We start from the raw sequence: 17,287 nt of genomic DNA, 5'->3' as shown, positions 1-17,287 counted from the left end.
GAGCATACTTTCTAGAAAATCAGCTGAATGATACTTTATTCTAGCGGACAAGCATGGGGCTCTCCGTTTCCCTCTCGTAGAAGCCCATGTATTCAAAGCACTGTGAACCACATAATTATGACATCACTCTGAGCTAATTATGGCACGTAACTCGGCGTAGTCTTAGACCCGTCTTAGCGGCCAATTTCATTATGAGTTTTTATAAGATACCTACATTAGATTCAGAGCTAGAGAGCATTCGCGAGACAGTTGGCTTTTCGGCAAGGAGTTTTCTGTTCGCCGCCACGATTTTTCAGGAGGGCAGCCATAGACATCTTCGCTGTGAAAGTTCCGGGCTGCCGCGCACCGCGGAGAACGTGACGAGCCAGAGCGCGCTGGCGCTGAAGCATGGAGAGGTGAACGTCGTTACACCTTTAAACACAATTACTGTGGCCTGAGGCATATTGTTGTCACGGTAGGCGAAGCTTCACGAAAACAAAGTTCTTTGGTAAAGTGCGTATGCGTGCGACTTGTGCGTTGACCGGGCCTACGCGCGACCATCAACCGTTTGATGAGCGCGCAGGCCTACGTTCTTCCGTCGAGCATTGTTCACTCTCGTGACGAATCCACCAATCACTTCCCTGCGCACCTCGAGTACAGAGATAAGATATCTGCGGCAAGAAATGGTTCGTCCCTTAATTATTCAAAGCAGCCGCCTCTTTCCCATTCTTCCACGTGGTTTCTTTTACGTGCCACAAGTTCATCGTCCGCTGTTAAAAGCAGGAGCACTGCACAGCTGCAACTGACCTGAAAGGCACTTATCCTACATAAGCGGAAGCACAGCGGTTTCAGTCAGTGATGACACCCAAGAATGAATCCACCGAAGAGGGCAAGTAGATTCCCTGGTCGCTCTTCGTCCATGGCGTGGTACGCGGTGTGTGGCATTGCATGCGCGCTCGCTCAACGTTTTTTTTTTTTTTTTTTTTTTTTACTTCTTGCAGTCCCGTCTGGCCACAACAACCGGGAGAGCACGGTCTAGATAACACGGCGGAACAAAACGCGGAGTCTTAACGCAATCCTGCACACACGGAGCCTTTGTCGCGATACGAGACCTACGGGGCTGCACACGCATGAGTACACACCGCCATAACAAAACCGCCATTGTGCCCCGACAGTTAACATGGCCGCTAGAGCGAAAAATACCATGAGACTTTCTCCACACTTTTCTCTTAGCGCGCGGAGTGGGTAGGGCTTCTTCAGTTTTTTTCCATTCCTCTATGGCCGAGAACGTCTGGTCTCCGGCAGTTTTCAATCGATGCACGCTGGGTCGGTTGCCCGGCCGTAGCTTTGCGTGATGGGCGGGACTACTGAAACTTTCCGCGCCCTCTGACGCGACGATGCCGTGTTGCGCCGCCTCGTCTAGCGTCAGTCGTGCTGCGTCCCGATACTCGCTTCTATTCATTTCAATTCCATTCTTCCATCTACGGCTCGTGAACAGGCATAGGCTATCAGCACAGGGCCACGGCTATCTTCAAAAGGGTGGTCGCTCATCTTCGGGCATTACCAGACTGGTCTCCGAAATAAAGTTTATTCACTCACTCACACCTCCATGATTGGTCGTCTCTACGTGGAATGTTCTCGACTGGAAGCTAGCGTGACGAAGAGGAAGGAACGAAACCAGCACCAAGGAAAACGCCACATGTACAGATATAAATTAAAATATATTTACAAGATCTCTACAGCCTGCTGCAACACAGCCAAGACGGCGGAAAGAAACTATTTACAATCGTCGTTCTCTTCCACCCAATAACCAGCGTCGTCTTTGTCGCATTGCTCACAGTGTTGTAACAATATTTTCCGTGCAAGGTATGTCCACGTCTTCGAGCTTTGGAGCCTTTAGGAAACGTATGCGGATTCCACGCGCTATGCGAATTGGCTTAAGCGAAGGTTTCACCGGTGTTTGCGAAGAATGTTTCTCGACTATTTGCAACTGCGGAGCACATGACTATGTTGGACGCTTTTTTCAGCCGCAAAGGCCCGGCCGCTCAACACAAACCTGCGGCGCTCGAATATGCTAACACCGCGGATAACGACTAAGAAATGACGACTACGGCATGAATACAAGGGGATGACGACGATGGAACGACCATGACGGCATAATGCCCGCAGTATGACGACGACCCAATGACGATTATTACATGACGACGATGGAATAATGACGATGGTAGAACGATGACGAGGACACTTTACGACGACCGCTAGACGGCACTGGAATGATGCTGTATTGATGTCGATCTTATGACGACATATGCATGACGATGCTGCAAGACATCTTTATGACGACGCTCGAAAGACAAATGTAGGACGACGACGACGGCACGACGATCGTGAGATGACAAAGCTGGAAATATGGCAGAATGACGACGACGAAACGACCACAACAGCGTGACCACACAATGCAACGAAAAAGTAATGACAATGAAATGACGGCGACGATATCACTAAGGCGTCCTCACGAGAACGGTGAGACGGTGCATATGACGTAGGAATGACAATGACGTCACAAGGACGAAGATGGTATGATCACAATGAGATGACGATTCTCCAACAATGATATTCTGAGGACTAAATGACGACGACGACAAGATAATGCGATGGCGACGACTTTTGACGGTGACTAAATGACGCCACCATCGCGACGACTGCATAACAACGAATGCGTGACGATTGCATGACGATGAAGCAATGACGTCGATGGCATTACAAGCGGCATGGCCACTATTGAATCACGGTAGCATGAATACGCTGGAATTGCGAAGAAGGAATAACGTGAAAGGAACGATGAAGGCAGTATGCCCACAATTCGAACGCGGTTCTGAAGTGACGAAAACGGTATTACGACAGCGTGAGGACACCGGCATGACGACAAAGGCATGATGACGACAGCACGACGAGAGGCGGATGACGAGGCTTGAAAAATGACGATAGCCCGACCACGACAGCATAACGACGACGGTATTACAACTAATGAATAAATTACGAGTGACGAAGACCCAATGACGACTATACCAAGACAACCGTGGCATGAGCCACGATGGAATCACGACACCATGATTACGGCGGCATGAAGACTCAGAGAGAGAGAGAGAGAGTGAACTTTAATGAGCACCAGCAGTTCAGTCGGCTGGGCCTAGGCCTCCCACGATGGGACGTCGAGGTCTGGCCTCTTCGCCGCTTCGTAGGCCTGCTGGGTCGCCCAGAGTTGGTCGTCGAGATGGGAGCTGCGCAGGGCGGCGTGCCATCTCGACGAGAGGGTCACGGGATGAAGACTCAGAAAATATTTTTTTTCGTTGTCGTAAAGAGGCTAGAAGGATAGGCACAAAATGGGTGAGGCATGCTAAGAAAGCCAATCGCGTTAATATCTAAACAGATGGACTGCTGTCCATCTTTGGAGAGGTCCAGAACACCTTGTGTTACGACGTCTAGCGCTTCCGCAACATAACTTGCTGTTCACTACGCCACTCGTCAGGGTAAATAGTTTCAAGCAATGTTCTCTCGAGCAATAATGGATATTTCGCTCCTCTGGATACGACAGTTCTCCAAGATGAAAATAAAACTACGCGTCCTTGTGACACTTTTGGTCCTCGCTCCTACAGGCACTATGGCGTACCAAATTGCTGCACTGTGCTGCAGACAGAAGAGCGCAGAAGACCAGGAACCATAGAAACTTACAAACCGCGTAATGGAACCTCTGAAAACCATCGAACATATGCGTGCTTAGACGCAAAGCTACTAGTACGACAGCAATCACAGGGCGACCGAACAGAAATTAACAATCACCTAACACGAACCAATTAAAAGCACCAATGGTGCCAATGAAGTTGGTCAGTTATATTATAATAAAATTATTGCTTTGGAGACAATTTCGCATTTCCGTTGTATGAATTCCGCTAATTCGATAAGTGAACCCGCCATAAACAAGTTGGTCAATTTGTCAGGCTGCCACGAAACAAGGCAAACCACAATTAATTGGCTCCATAAGACGCTGCAATTTTTTTTCAGTACTCCTCTGGTTTCAAGAATCTATAGGCCATAGACGGCTGTTCGGAACTCTCTGGCAGGCAGATATCTCTTCGCACTGATGCCAGACGACCACGTCTCAAGGAACATAGAGTTGTGAGGTCCCCCTTCTTCGACGAACCACAGAGTCTCACCGTGGTTGATCCCCTGTCAGTTGAATTGCTTTCGCCTTCTTGGCGAGGACGTAGAGTTCGGGGTCAACCTTTCGCTTTGTTCCTCGCAACATCCCGATCATCTCCTTGGCGCAACGCCTGGCTCCAGGCTCCAGAAACGTGTACGCCGTACACGAATCGCCCGTCAAGCGCGATGCGTGGCCGATCCGGCGTGCGTACGCCTCGGCGCTGCTCGGGTAGTCGTAGTTGACCACGTAGCGCACGCAGTCTGAGGGCAGCTCCCGCCCGGCCACATCGGTAGCCACAAGCACGGGTGTCTCGCCTCGGCTGAAGGCAGCAACCGCCCAATCACGGGCACGCTCCGTCGTTTCTCCGTGAATGCCGACGACGGGCCAGCCTCGGAGCCGCAGCTTGGACACCAGGTCGTCTACCCTCTTCTTAGTTTCGGCATACACGATGACCTTTCTGACTGCCGCATCCTCATGCCGACTCAGGATGTCCTCTAAGAGCGCCATCAGCCTTGCCTCTTTCTCTGACTCGGCACAGACGCAGACCAGCTGCTCGACGCCCTGGTCTGACGATGTCCGGCACTCACCGACATTGACCTCAACGTAGTCCTTGAGAAGGGCGTCGACTAGCCGGTACAGCTCCTTGGGTTTCCTAGACATCCACATCAGGGTCTGCCGATCGGGCCTGACGTGTTTGGCGAGGGAGAGGATCTGCTGCTCGAACCCCATGTCAACCATGCAATCCACGCCGTCCAACACGAAGTACGTACACCGGGCTAGGTCCAGCTTGCCCGCCTCCAGGAACGTGTGGATGCGGCCTGGCGTCGCTATGCAGATTTCGAAACCGCTACGGAGATCCCTCAATTGTTGATCCTTCGAGCCGCCGGAGCAGACACAATTAGCGCGAACGCTGGTGTGGCTCTCGAATTTTCCCACGAGCCGTTGAATATGGCGTGCTTTTTCTGGTGTCGGTGTCAACACGAGGGCTAGAAAACCCTGATGGGTTCGCAAGGGAGGCTGTTTCAGGACGTGGACGATTGCCGGAAGGAGGTAAGCCAGGATCTTGCCTTCGACTCCGGCTCCGATCACGGCGAGAAGGTTTCTTCCCTTGAGCGCCACCGGCCAGCACTGCGCCTGGACCGGGGTTGGCGAGGAGGTGTTGTATTCATTCGCCTCAAGGGCCTCAACTACGCATGCGGGGAAGTTGGCCTCGTGGAAACGCAGCAACGGCATCTGCACGCCGCGCCCTTTCACGGTGATGCGGTTTTCCTTGCGGTACTGCTCCATCTCATCGGCAGAACGCCACGCCGTCCTGAAGTTCTCTCGATAGAAGTTCCTCTCGAAAGGTTGAAAGTTCATTTCCCGCCAGTTCGGCGACCCCGTTCGGTGGAGGGGGCCCACGGCGGTGACGGCGCCTCTTCTCCTGGCGATGATCCGAGCCGCATCGTAGTTGTCTCCTTTCGGCATGCAGTACCTATACCAAAAATCATGATGCTCTTCGATTTCAAATAGATCGGCGTTACCGGGGACGGGAATGGGCGGAAGAGGTTCGTTCGGGCCATTGGGAAGGTTCAGCTGCTGGCCTGCGCCTACCACGACCTCAACAAAGAGCAGGTTCGCCATATCCGCGACCTTTCGATCTTCGTGCCGCAGCGATGAAATTGTTCTGCCCGATAACTCGCACTGGCCCAAGATGTCGCCCGCTTCAATCGACGTCCCTCCAGCCCGTCTTCCTCTTCTTCGCCTCTTTACGAGACGGCTTCTCTCTTCCCTCTCATCCTGTACACAGAAAGTTCCATGGCTACCTTGGGTGAATGTCCCCTTGGTTCATCTTCAACGGCTTCAAATCGACTGTCATTTGGTGCATGGCAGTTGGGCGGCAGCCACAGTTTTAATGTGCCAACACTTCATGCTTAAGCTAAATAATGCGTCTGGAAGGTCCTAATCATGACAATAAAAATTATGGCGAATATAATGATGAAGATTGTAGACAGTGCCACATATCCACAGTGGGGTACTGACCAAGACGCAATCAGAAAGAAGAACGGTAGAACAATTGAAAAACATTTCGCAGTTTCGCCCGAAACGCGAAGCATAAATTGCGATAGCAAATTAGTGGACAGCTATACGAAGTAGGGGTAGTAGTAACTTGTAAACATAGGTACACATCCAAATTAACAAGCATGGTGTCCAGCGCGCACAAGAAAACATGAACACATCTGACTCGATCACCGCGGAAACTCGCTGTCAAATCGTTGGCAAGAGGAAACGGGGCAGCAGCAGCGAGCGAAGTGACATTCGTGTTGTCTATCGCCTCAACGAAAAGTGCGCGCAGAAAACACAGCACGCACCAAGCCACCGACGTGCCTAGACTGCCCTAACGCAGATCGCTCTCAAAATACGACCGGGCAACCGTGCGCTGCTGACGCATGCGGACTTACTACCGGAGTAGAACCAGTGGGTGAGCAGTGAGGCTAGTTTCGGTATTGGCAATAAAGCGTCGCCATGACATTGGTAGCCAAAGAAAAATTCACCAAGTTCTGCATATGTGTCTTTATCATTTCAAACTACATAACAATAAAGTGAAGTGATGCAATTATGTGCAGAAATAAAATGCGGTTTTAGATATTTTCTTTTTCAGCATCCCATATCTTTATTTCGTCACTTCACTTGTTGCGCCAATTGCGGCGCTTCCGCTCATCGCTTCGGCTGCCATTTTTTTTTTAGTCTGCTCTGGCCGCTTTATCTGCACGTGCACGTTTTTTCGTATGCTCTGCATATTAAACTTTGTTTCTGCGCCTGCGAATGTCCTGGCAGTGTCGGAAAAACTGAGTGAAGGTTGCAAGGCTTGCTGCGCGGCTGTGTGATGTGGCAGCTCGGATAGCAACACAAGGGCGAGTGAGTGAGTGAGTAAAAACTTTTATTGAGTCTTTCAAGAGTTTCGCGGTTACGAGGTCTCCCTCGTCTTCATCTTCTTGGCGCTGGCGACTTGAGACTTCTCTTCAGGAAGGGTGGGCCCCTATTCCAAGGCTCCACTGAGTCGTGCTGCATCGCTCGCGTGCTGCACTAGGGCCCTTTGGGCCGTGAGCTCGCTGCTGGTGAGCCGACTCTCCCATTGCTCCGCACTCGGGTGTTCGTGTTTGTGGAATGCGAAAATTTTCCGTTTCTCAATTAACGAGAGGTAAGCACACTTTTCGTGCAGTAATTATGAAGAAGCAAGCGCCGTGCTTATCAAAAGAGCTATGGGACGCGACGAAAGATCTTCCGCGCTTGTTTTCGAGTGAATATCTTTGCTGGCTTGGCGCGGCACATTTTACTGCGGTGTTGTAAGAAACTGAAGCTACTAGCTGATTGGTGCTAGCTGGTGCACAGACGGTAAATTTCGTTTGAGTATACGTTAGCGGTTGCACTTTTTTTTTCACGGGTATAAAGCTACAGTGTGACAACCAGCTATGACCGCTGGATACATCCCAACAGATTCCACAAAACACTGCTTCAATTCATACACAACACAGGCCTCACAGCACACATATAATACACACATACGCACCAAGAATTATGCCTTAAGGGCAAGTCTTTATCGCAATAAAAAAAAATAATAATAAAGCTTCCAATTTATATCTGCCGAAGGTATTTGAATGCTTGCTGTACAAACTGGTTACGCTGGATAGCATTCTGCGGATCAGTTTTTTGTTATTGCATTGCCACTTTTGAATGATCATGAACACAGCAGAACTAAAGATAAAATCAGTTACGTAGCAGTGATCGTTTGCGTTTTGAATTCGAGTTACCTAGAAGTTCGAGTTACCTACATGACGACGTGCGTTCGCTTCACTTTCCAACCTGTGCGTAGAAGGGCAGAATTTTTTTGTCACTTCTTCGTACTCTGAACTTTAGTTTCGCTTTTAGTTGTTCTTTAATCATGGCCACGCGGTATTTTGCCCATTCTTCAGATGGGACATATGGCGAAAGGATGCTAAATAGGCAGTTCTGGCGGGGCTGACATGGGAGCAGATGTATAACGGCTACGGCCTCTGCTCGGGCCACGTCAAAGGAAGGGACTACGCAGACCCTGACATGGTCGGTTGTGCCGACTGTTGGAATGGAACAGCGGTCCCTGATCGATGGAGGTAAAGAACACAAGTTATTAGTGGTTGACAACCTGTGCTTCTGTAGTTATTGTATTTCGTGCAAAAACTACTTGGCAGGGGACGGCGCAGGTGACCTGAGCACGCCCAGCGCTGTCCTTTCCTCGTCGTTTGCTACGACGTCGGTTGCACTGTGACGTCACGCCGCGAAATTTGCTGCGCGTGCGCCAGGAAACCGCGGGCTTGTCAGTTTCTCGTTATCGCTTGCTCGTGTGCGATGCGCGATGTTCCCGATTATAGGCTAAACTCAAAAGCCGGGCAGTTTGCGCTGACGGTGAGCGAATTCACGTTCGTAAAATGTCGAGCCTCGCTTGGCGCTACAGCATACGACCATTGATACGACACGGCGAATCCAGTTCTTGCCGCGCGCTGCCGTCCTCTCCCTAAAGGCCCGTTTATAGTCCGACGTTATCGGCGCGTGGGCGAGCGTCGTTCGCGGTCAGTCACGCTACGTCGGTTGCGCTGCGCCAGCCGAGATGCCATCCCCTCTATACTTCAACGCGCGCGCCGTAGGCTGCTATCTTCGGAGCATGCGCAAAAGGTTCGCCAAGTCGCGCGCCGTCCGCAAAAGCCGTCTGCGGAGTTGTGTTGGCGCCTTTTTCTTCGCGCGCAATGCATTGTGGGTCGACGCGGTTGGCGGCGCCGGCGCGCGAATGGAGCAGGAGCCAAATTTGCGCTATAAACGGCCCTTAAGCTTGGTTTGCCGCGTTGTAGCAGGAATTCTTACGGAACGAAAATTGCAGTGCTCGGTTGCCCAGCAGCTTTACATGATTGGGAGTTGGTTTTGCTCTTATGGTCATTTTGAAGAAAAATCAAACCAAAGTAAATACAACACTTAATTACCCAACCCTTAACAAGATGAATCAAACCTTTCCTCGATCAAGAAAACTAGCTCTTCAAACTGATGCCGCGTATTCTCAACCAGCTATTTAAAAACCAGAATTGCGGAACATGTTACATGAATATATAGCAGCACTAAAACTCGGAACGTTGGTTAATAAATTTTGGTGGCGTAATTCTACGTTAAATCCTGCAATCTAGTATAATAGAACTAACCGGCATGGATTAAAAGTACTATTTTAAGAGAACAGTTCTGTTTCTTGTCACATACACTGAAAATGTGATAAAGAACAACCCTTTTATGTCCCGTTTCAATAAACGTGAAGCGATGTCACATGGCACGCATGTTTTGCCAATGGAACATGATACTCAGACATAGACAGAGCGCTGCGCTTGTCCTGTGTGCCAGTGTGTTGTGTTAATTTACACAAATTGCCACATTGGCAAACATTTGCCAATTAACCTGACAATATGTTCTGATGATGTATCTGTTTTTACAGGCTTTACACTGCCGCAGCGAGGCAAAAAGCAAAAAATATACTCACCATGCAGAGACCGCTGGCGTCATCAACCGACTCAGAGGTGATACACAAAGGTATCGCAAGTCAGCGAAGTTAAACAGCTGCTGAAAGATTACCACGAGGGAAGCGCGAGAGAAGTTGATGTATCATGTGACGCCAGGTGACGCTCCATTATCGCAATAGGAAGGAAAGGAGACGAATAAATGTTTTCCAGCGCACGTTGGTGTGGTCGAGCATTTGTGCGGTGTGTCCACTGTACTGAACGATAAGCTAAACAGCAGTCTACTATAAGAACGTTTGCTCTAAGTCTCGCACAGGCCTGCTGCAGTAGTTCTGCTACGCGTGGCTTATGCAGCACATAAATGACGTCAATCTGGATCTCAAAAAAAAAAAAAAACACCCTGAGAGAAAACCCGCTGCAGAAAGAAAGCTCCAAAAGCTTGAAAATTAAGAAAAGTTTTCTTACAGATATTTTATTCTGTTTGTAATTTCCATCGCTCTTAGGGTCGCCTGCTGATTAGCACATCTTTAGAAAATATTTCGGAATATTTCTACATTTGCGCAAACATTGTGCAGCGTATTTGTGGTGCAGACAATCATTGCTCCCACGCTTGCCCTCTCCTCCTCAAAGATTATTACATAGCTACCGTACATGTATCTTGGGATGCTAGGGTCTTCTTGGGCTTATTTCAGTAATGTTGTGCAAGTACTAATGTCGCTCGACACTCTTCAGTGGTTTCATCTATATAGCAAATGTGGGAGGGGGGTGGGTCTCCTTTCGGCAAAGCCACGAATAGCCTTAATAAGCAGAGAAAGCATGCTGTGGACAGAAACGACTGTTCTAGAATAGTTGGAATGCTTTCGCCTCGTTATTGTGTCGGCACCGAAATTCTCATGACGGATGACGTCCAGGCAGTGATGAAACTCGTAAGATAGCTCAGACATCTGTCCTATGCGTCAAAAAGGTCGCACGTAAGGGGGGGGGGGGGGGGGGCGTATACCAGCTTACCTAGCCGTAGTAGAACACCGCCCCCCCTCCCACCCCCACCACCCCAGTGCCTCAAAACGTTCACACTCTAAAAACAGTTGCACCCTATGGGGTGTATATTTGTCCCACAACAATAATCGTTATCTGTCTTGCCCGCGTTTCCTTTCTTTAACGCTGCGAGCCCGGTACTTCCCAGTCACGAACGGCATGCGCGTTATCAGTGTGACGCAGCATTCTCGACAGGAAAGTAGCGAGCGCCGAGTTTTCAAGAAAGGAAACGCAAGCAAGGCAGTTGACGATTATTGTTGTGGGACAAATATACACCCCAAAGGGTGCAAACTGTTTTTAGAGTGCAGTGCCTCGCGCACAACGGGAGACGGCGCTTTCTGCCCGCTTTCGCCATTGTCATGTTTGTTTGACGCGCCAAAACAACGATCTATCTCTAAGAAGCCGACGGCTGTCCTTGAGAACAACACTACTACTTAGCTGTTTTCGCTTGCCTCTAAAAACTTCCTATCATCGATGTCGTAGCGACAATGAAAGAGTGGCGCTCAAGACAAAGCATGCGTCTAGCGCAACTTACCTCTCGAAGTCCTTTGTCTCTCAGTATCCTTGGTAAGTTGGGAGGACAGGCCCAGGATTCTTCGGACCACTTCGTTGTGGTCGGATGGCCGGACCACTGTCACCGGATATATTCATGCTCGAAATGTTCCGGCAAATGTAGCACAACGCAACACTTCCACTGCGTCTTAGGAAAAACGGCCTCTCGTTCAGTCCGGTTCTATGAAAAAAATTTGTAGTCTGCACAAACATGCGTTGCTACAGCGCCACAGCCGCCTTCTGCTGCTGGTGGCTCACCGCCGTGGCCGCTGTGTAAGGTATACACACACCTCAGACGCGGACAAGTAGCAACGAATGCTCTTCAGATATTCAGGCTGCCCGCAAAACAGACCGACGATGATGGAGCTTCGTCCACTGAATAATCGGCGCAGCTTGCCAGCGAAACGCAGAGCGAAATGAAATGGTTTCGATGGTCACCATGGCAACCGGCAGACAGTCCGCTCGCTTATCGCGCTGAGTACCGGCGCGAATCTTTCAGCCTCGTCAGTGGTCAGAGCGCCGTTGTCTTCTGGGCCTGGCGCTGGCAAGATGTGACGGCTTGGCGAGTGGCGAAATATGGGACAGCGCTAATGGTTACTCGCAGGGCGGGATTTGGCATGTGCTATTTCCGCCGACGACGATCGTGGCATTGCAGAACGCCGAAAACGCAATGCCAAGCGGCAAACTTCGTGTTACGGACGCCACACTGAAACGGGCCACCCGCTGACGACAAACTGTCGCTTCGCCATTACGGGCTCCGTATCGGCCATTACGATACCGTTTCGAACAACGTTAAAGCGGCGCTCACACGGACGCAAAGCGTGCCGTCCCCCGTAGTACCTATAGGCAAATGCACATATGAAGAACGATCCCGAGCAAGAACCCGCCAGTAAAATTCCTCAAATGTCTGTTTCGCAATTCACTCAAGCGCACCACGCTCGTGTGAGTACAAATAAAAAGCTCTCCTGCCAGACGCTATGCGTGACGTCACGGCATCCGTAGACGGCTCGCCACCTATTGCCGTTTTGTGGAAACAGGCAACACCGACAATGGTAACTTTAGCAGGCACCATGCGTAGTCTCATTCCAACGTTGGCTGCAGTAACAATAGATACAGCAGCTCTGGTACAATATGTACCACGCAGTGTTATCAAAGGTAGATTAGATGCCATCGTTAAAAAGTGGTTCGTTGTTCTCACTGCAAGTTGTATTGTGGTTATGCCTGAAATAGGCCTACATCGGAAGATTCCCTCTAAATAAAATAAAGAAAAAAATCGGCGGCATGTTACACTCCTGTAATACGTGAGGGCGAAAGCCTGCTGCACACGTGGTAGTGCATTAAGTTATCCGATCGGAGGGGTCAAACTTTTTGCAAGGTATAACGAGCTGCACTGTGAAGTGAACGTGTTGCGCTGTATGTCGATTTCCTAAATGACACAAGCGAGAACCTAATTCACTATCTGAGGGTTCTTTCGGTGTTTCTTTCCTTGTACTTTCGTTCGTTCTTTATATCGTGTCTTGTTTTTTTTTTTTTTGCTATTTCTTGTTTCTTCTTTCATATTCAGCCATTGCATATTTTTTTCCTTACGGGGGTATGAGCCATTGCTGACGTTGATGTTCTGTTTCTATACTTTTTTTTTTTCTTTTTTTCGCGTCTTCCTTCATACAGCTATTGCATCTTTGCTTGTGTACGGGGGGAATGAGCCATTCCAGATTACGTTTTTTTTTTAGAGGGGGGGGGGGGGGGGGGTTGAGCTTTTGCTGATGACTACATTTGTTGTACAACTCCTCAACTTTTTTTGAACCACTCCACTTGATGATGATATTTTTCGAACCATTCGACCAGAATGCGCTTTTTACAGGTATTAGACATTGCAACGAGCCCACTCAAGGCTCTCGCCTTCATAATTTCACGGGCTTTATGCGCCATGACCACGATCCGACTATGAGGCACACCGTAGTGTTAAACCCCGGAATAATTTTAACCACCTTTTCCCATGTTTTGCAAGATAAGGAAATTTTCTTTGCCAGGCGCTGTTGCCTCTCGGGCCGACGCCGCTTGGGGCCCTAGGGGCTCTGCTGGTTGGGGCGCTGAAATAGTGCAACAGAAGGCGCCCGGACTGATATATGCAAACGACATAGTGCAATTGGCGGGCAATGCAAGACATTTACAGGGATTTGCAAATGTGTGTGGTAACGCAGCGACATATCTATGCCTTAAGTTGAGCACAGAGAAATCGGGGTTTATTATCTTCCTAGAAGAGACGAGTATAATTACGTGGTATAAATTAAACAGCAACTCGTGCCGACTGTCAAGCTATATAAATACTTCGGCGTATACATAAACGAAGGAATGACCTACTCAAGCAACCTCCCCACCGCGCAAGATAACTTGTAAGCAAAAGCCAACCGGAATGCAGTAACAATGAAACAGCCCTCGGGGGCCACAATAAATACGAGGCGGTGCGTGGAATCTCGAAAGGCGTAATGGTGCAAGCGCTAACGTTAGCAAATGCCATTCTGTGTTTAAAATCGGATATCTTGTCGGCGTTAGAGAGAGAGAGAGAGAAACAACTTTATTCGGGCCACTATAGACGTAAGCAAGCTCCACGTCACCTGGCTAGGCCCACTCGGGGACCATCAGGTGAAACCTGACGGCCCTCTCGCGAGCCCTCTGGACTGCCAGGATTTGAGAGGTCTGATCCTGGGCCTTAATTAACTTCATCATTTCCTCTTGAGGGAAAGGGGGACCGGCAGAGGCGCAGCCCCACAGGACATGTTCGAAGTCCGCATAATCACCACACAGAGGGCAGTCCGGGCTTGGGAACCGTTCGGGGTACATTGTGTGCAGCGCCGCGGGGCTCGGGTAAGTGCTTGTTTGCAGAAGCCTTAGAGTGACTGCCTGGGCATTGCACAGCGAGGAGTGCGGCGAAGGTAGGAGTCTTCTTGACAGATAATTATATTTGCAGATTTCGTTGTACGAGCAGAGAGTTAGAGGTTAACTTTTAAAACATCGGTAGGCCGGTTGGCTTTGGGAGCCCACGGTAAAGCCACAAATGAGGCAGCGCAGGGGCACATGTGCTGGGCCTCCTTGTTTAGTTTTGAAGAAAGAGTCAGTAACACGGATCAATATAAAAGGGCGGCTCAAGTGCGCAAGTGTCTAGGCCTGAAAAGCGTGTGCAGAAAATGGAGGAAAAGGACAAGGAAGTTCGCAACCACGTACAGGGCAACTGAAATTGCAAACAGACAACCAGAACTCGACAAAAATAAAGTGAGAGAAACAGAGACAGCGAATTGTATGCGAAAAAAAAATGTAAACAGAAAAGACCATTGAGAGTTTCAAGAATGGGAAGAAAGTAGTAGGGAAAATTTGTACGATAACAAGAAGGCCAGTGCCTTGCTACTTGAGGCTCCAGCTGGTCGCCTAAGGACCAAAACCTACCGGAGCAAATACTCGCTCCGTATGCTCGATGTGTATGCTTCATCGAAAATTGGGAGACCATTCAGCACGTCCTAATGGAACGCGAAGGGGTTCACCCAGTCACACCTGTAGGTAACACACACCTCCCAGAAGCGGTTGGACTTAAGAGGAAGCTTCAGCTAGGGTGCTCCCGGTATCTAAATACATGTAAAAGGAGAATTCGTTTTTCTCGGCAACCACTGCGCTACATTTGACAAGGTTTGTTGCATTTAAAAGAAAAACTTAAAATCTAGTGACTGCCTGTTTCGGAATTTTTATTTAGGTCCTCAATTTTTTATTAAAAATTGGCAACAACCGAAAATCTTCAACTATCAAGTTTACAACTCTGTAACTAAGCAACGAAAATAGATAATACAATGCCGTGAAAAATATCTGATAGTACACCTAAAGCGAACAAAATTGATGTCTTACACATGATTCTCAAAAATTTTCATAACATGGAAATACAGCTCTTGCACAACCCTTGTAAACAACCTAACAAATTCACGTAAGATATAAAATGACATATCGAATTTGTCCGCTTTCAATGATCGAATAGTTTCCGTTTACAGAACCGTGATATCTGTTTGTTTTTTTATGCAGAGCTATGAATCTGTAAACTTCGTGCTTCTATTTTTCTCACACTTTCAAATTTTTGAAACTTCTTTTCATAAAATTCAGGCCGTAAATCGAAATTCCGCTTCCAACAGTCACTAGAATTTAGCCTTTTCTCTCAAATGCAACAAATTTCATTAAAGTCGGTCCAGGAGATATCTCAGAAAAAGGTTTTTGCGTTTTGCATGTATTTGAATAGGCCGCGTCTACGAAGCTCTAGCTCGGGCCCAACTCCGACGCGGGCTATTGAAATACATGTAAAACGCAAAAACGTTTTTCTGAGAAAACCGCTGGACCGATATTAATGAAATTTGTTGCATTAGAAAGAAAAAGTTGAATTCTAGTGACTGTTGGAAGCGGAATTTCGATTTGCGGGCTGAAATTTCTTAAAAGAATTTTCAAATATTCGAAAGTTCGAAAAAAATAGAAGCACGAAATTTACGAATTAATAGCTCTGCATCAAGAAAAGATATAGCGGTTCTGTAAACGCACCCATGAGATCTTTTAAAGCGGACAAATTCAATATCTCAATTTATATATTACGTAAATTCGTTACGTTGTGTACAAGGGTTCTGCAAAAGCTGTATTTCCATATTACTAAATTTCTTTTAGATTCACCTGTAACATATCAATTTTGTCCGCTTTAGCAGTACTATTAGATGCAATTCACAGAATTGTGATATCGTTTTTGATTGCTGCGTTACGGAGTTGCAAACTTGATAGTTTCGTTTTCTGAAAAATTTCGATTTTTGCTAATTTTTAACAAAATATTGACGACCTAAATCAAAAATTCGAGACGAACGGTCACTAGATTTTAAGTTTTTCTTTTAATTGCAACAAATCTCGCCAAATTTGGTGCAGTGATAGCCGAGAAAAATGAGATAAGCAAGCGCCGTTTAGAGTATTCGTGGAAACGAAGCAGGGAAGAGATTGACGCCAGCAGATCCGTTACAGGCATAGGTAGCGGTACAAGGTTGATAGAGAAGTTTTGAGGAACAGAAAAAAAGATTAAAAAGATTTATACAAATATGGCAGTATAAGAAGCATGTATAGCATACCTGACTAAGTCAAACAGGCTACGAGACCATTTGTCGCTGCCCCATTTCAAAGGGTATGCCGATAAATCATCATCATCAACATCTGCCCCTGAGGAGCGCCGCTGCCGTCGCTGATTACCAGCGGTGCCGTTCCGGAAAGCAGCCACGTAATTTTAATGCGATAGCATTAGAGGCTGAGTCTACCCACTTTGAAGGTGTCTGACGAAAAATTGATATGTTGGGCGTACGCGAGTGTGCCACAGTGAGGACGAAGTCACAAGCTTGTAGCACATGCGAGTCATAGAAGCGCCACTCGACAGTGTCCAAGGTCGACCATGACGCATGCGCGTGCAGCTGTCGAGACGTCAGAATTGTCACATTCGACATACGCTATCGAATATATGGCGAGTCAGCGATGCCAGGTATCTGCCTAGTCTTCGTGATGGAGCATTCGTGGTTCTGTATTGTGCCCGAATTATCGCTCATCTTATCTTTGTAGACCATATGTATTACAAAACAGCACACGCTTGATTATGTGCTCGAATTTTATCAATTTACTGGAGGTCCTGCGACAGGCTTTAGTTCATTTTGCCTCAACGTATAAAGTCATCTACCTCCAACCTGGTTGCTTGAAAATCCGTTCCGAATGAACATGCCAGAGTACTCGGCAGCTTAACTTCGAAAATTGTAATATGGGCCGCAAAGGATTACTTGGTGAGCTCATATTGAAACGTTGCTAATTGATAAATTTTGCCTTTACATTTTACGTCTAAGGTATGTTCACGTCTTCGAAAGCTTTTAAATCAGGCATGCGGTTTCCACATGACGTTGGCATCGCTTTAAGCTAATCTTTTATTGGTGCTTGCGAAGAACGCTGATCAGGTCTAACGACTATGTGC

The 17,287-nt window shown here is 48.1% G+C and overlaps 1 long non-coding RNA gene and 1 pseudogene across 1 annotated transcript in view; both read right to left on the bottom strand.

Moving 5' to 3' along the window:
• The window catches only part of LOC140214237 (uncharacterized), a 163,790-nt gene extending 149,615 nt beyond the window's left edge, over positions 1-14,175 (bottom strand). The window contains exon 1 of the long non-coding RNA XR_011891187.1: positions 11,261-14,175. This is a non-coding gene — a long non-coding RNA (uncharacterized lncRNA). The remainder of the gene's footprint in view (positions 1-11,260) is intronic.
• LOC126538973 (probable ATP-dependent RNA helicase DDX5 pseudogene) lies at positions 3,990-5,915 on the bottom strand (annotated as a pseudogene).
• Positions 14,176-17,287: the final 3,112 nt, after the last annotated feature.

Source organism: Dermacentor andersoni, chromosome 11 (assembly GCF_023375885.2).
Source record: "Dermacentor andersoni chromosome 11, qqDerAnde1_hic_scaffold, whole genome shotgun sequence".
Classification (NCBI taxonomy): domain Eukaryota; kingdom Metazoa; phylum Arthropoda; class Arachnida; order Ixodida; family Ixodidae; genus Dermacentor; species Dermacentor andersoni.
This window is presented reverse-complemented; position numbering and strand designations above follow the sequence as displayed.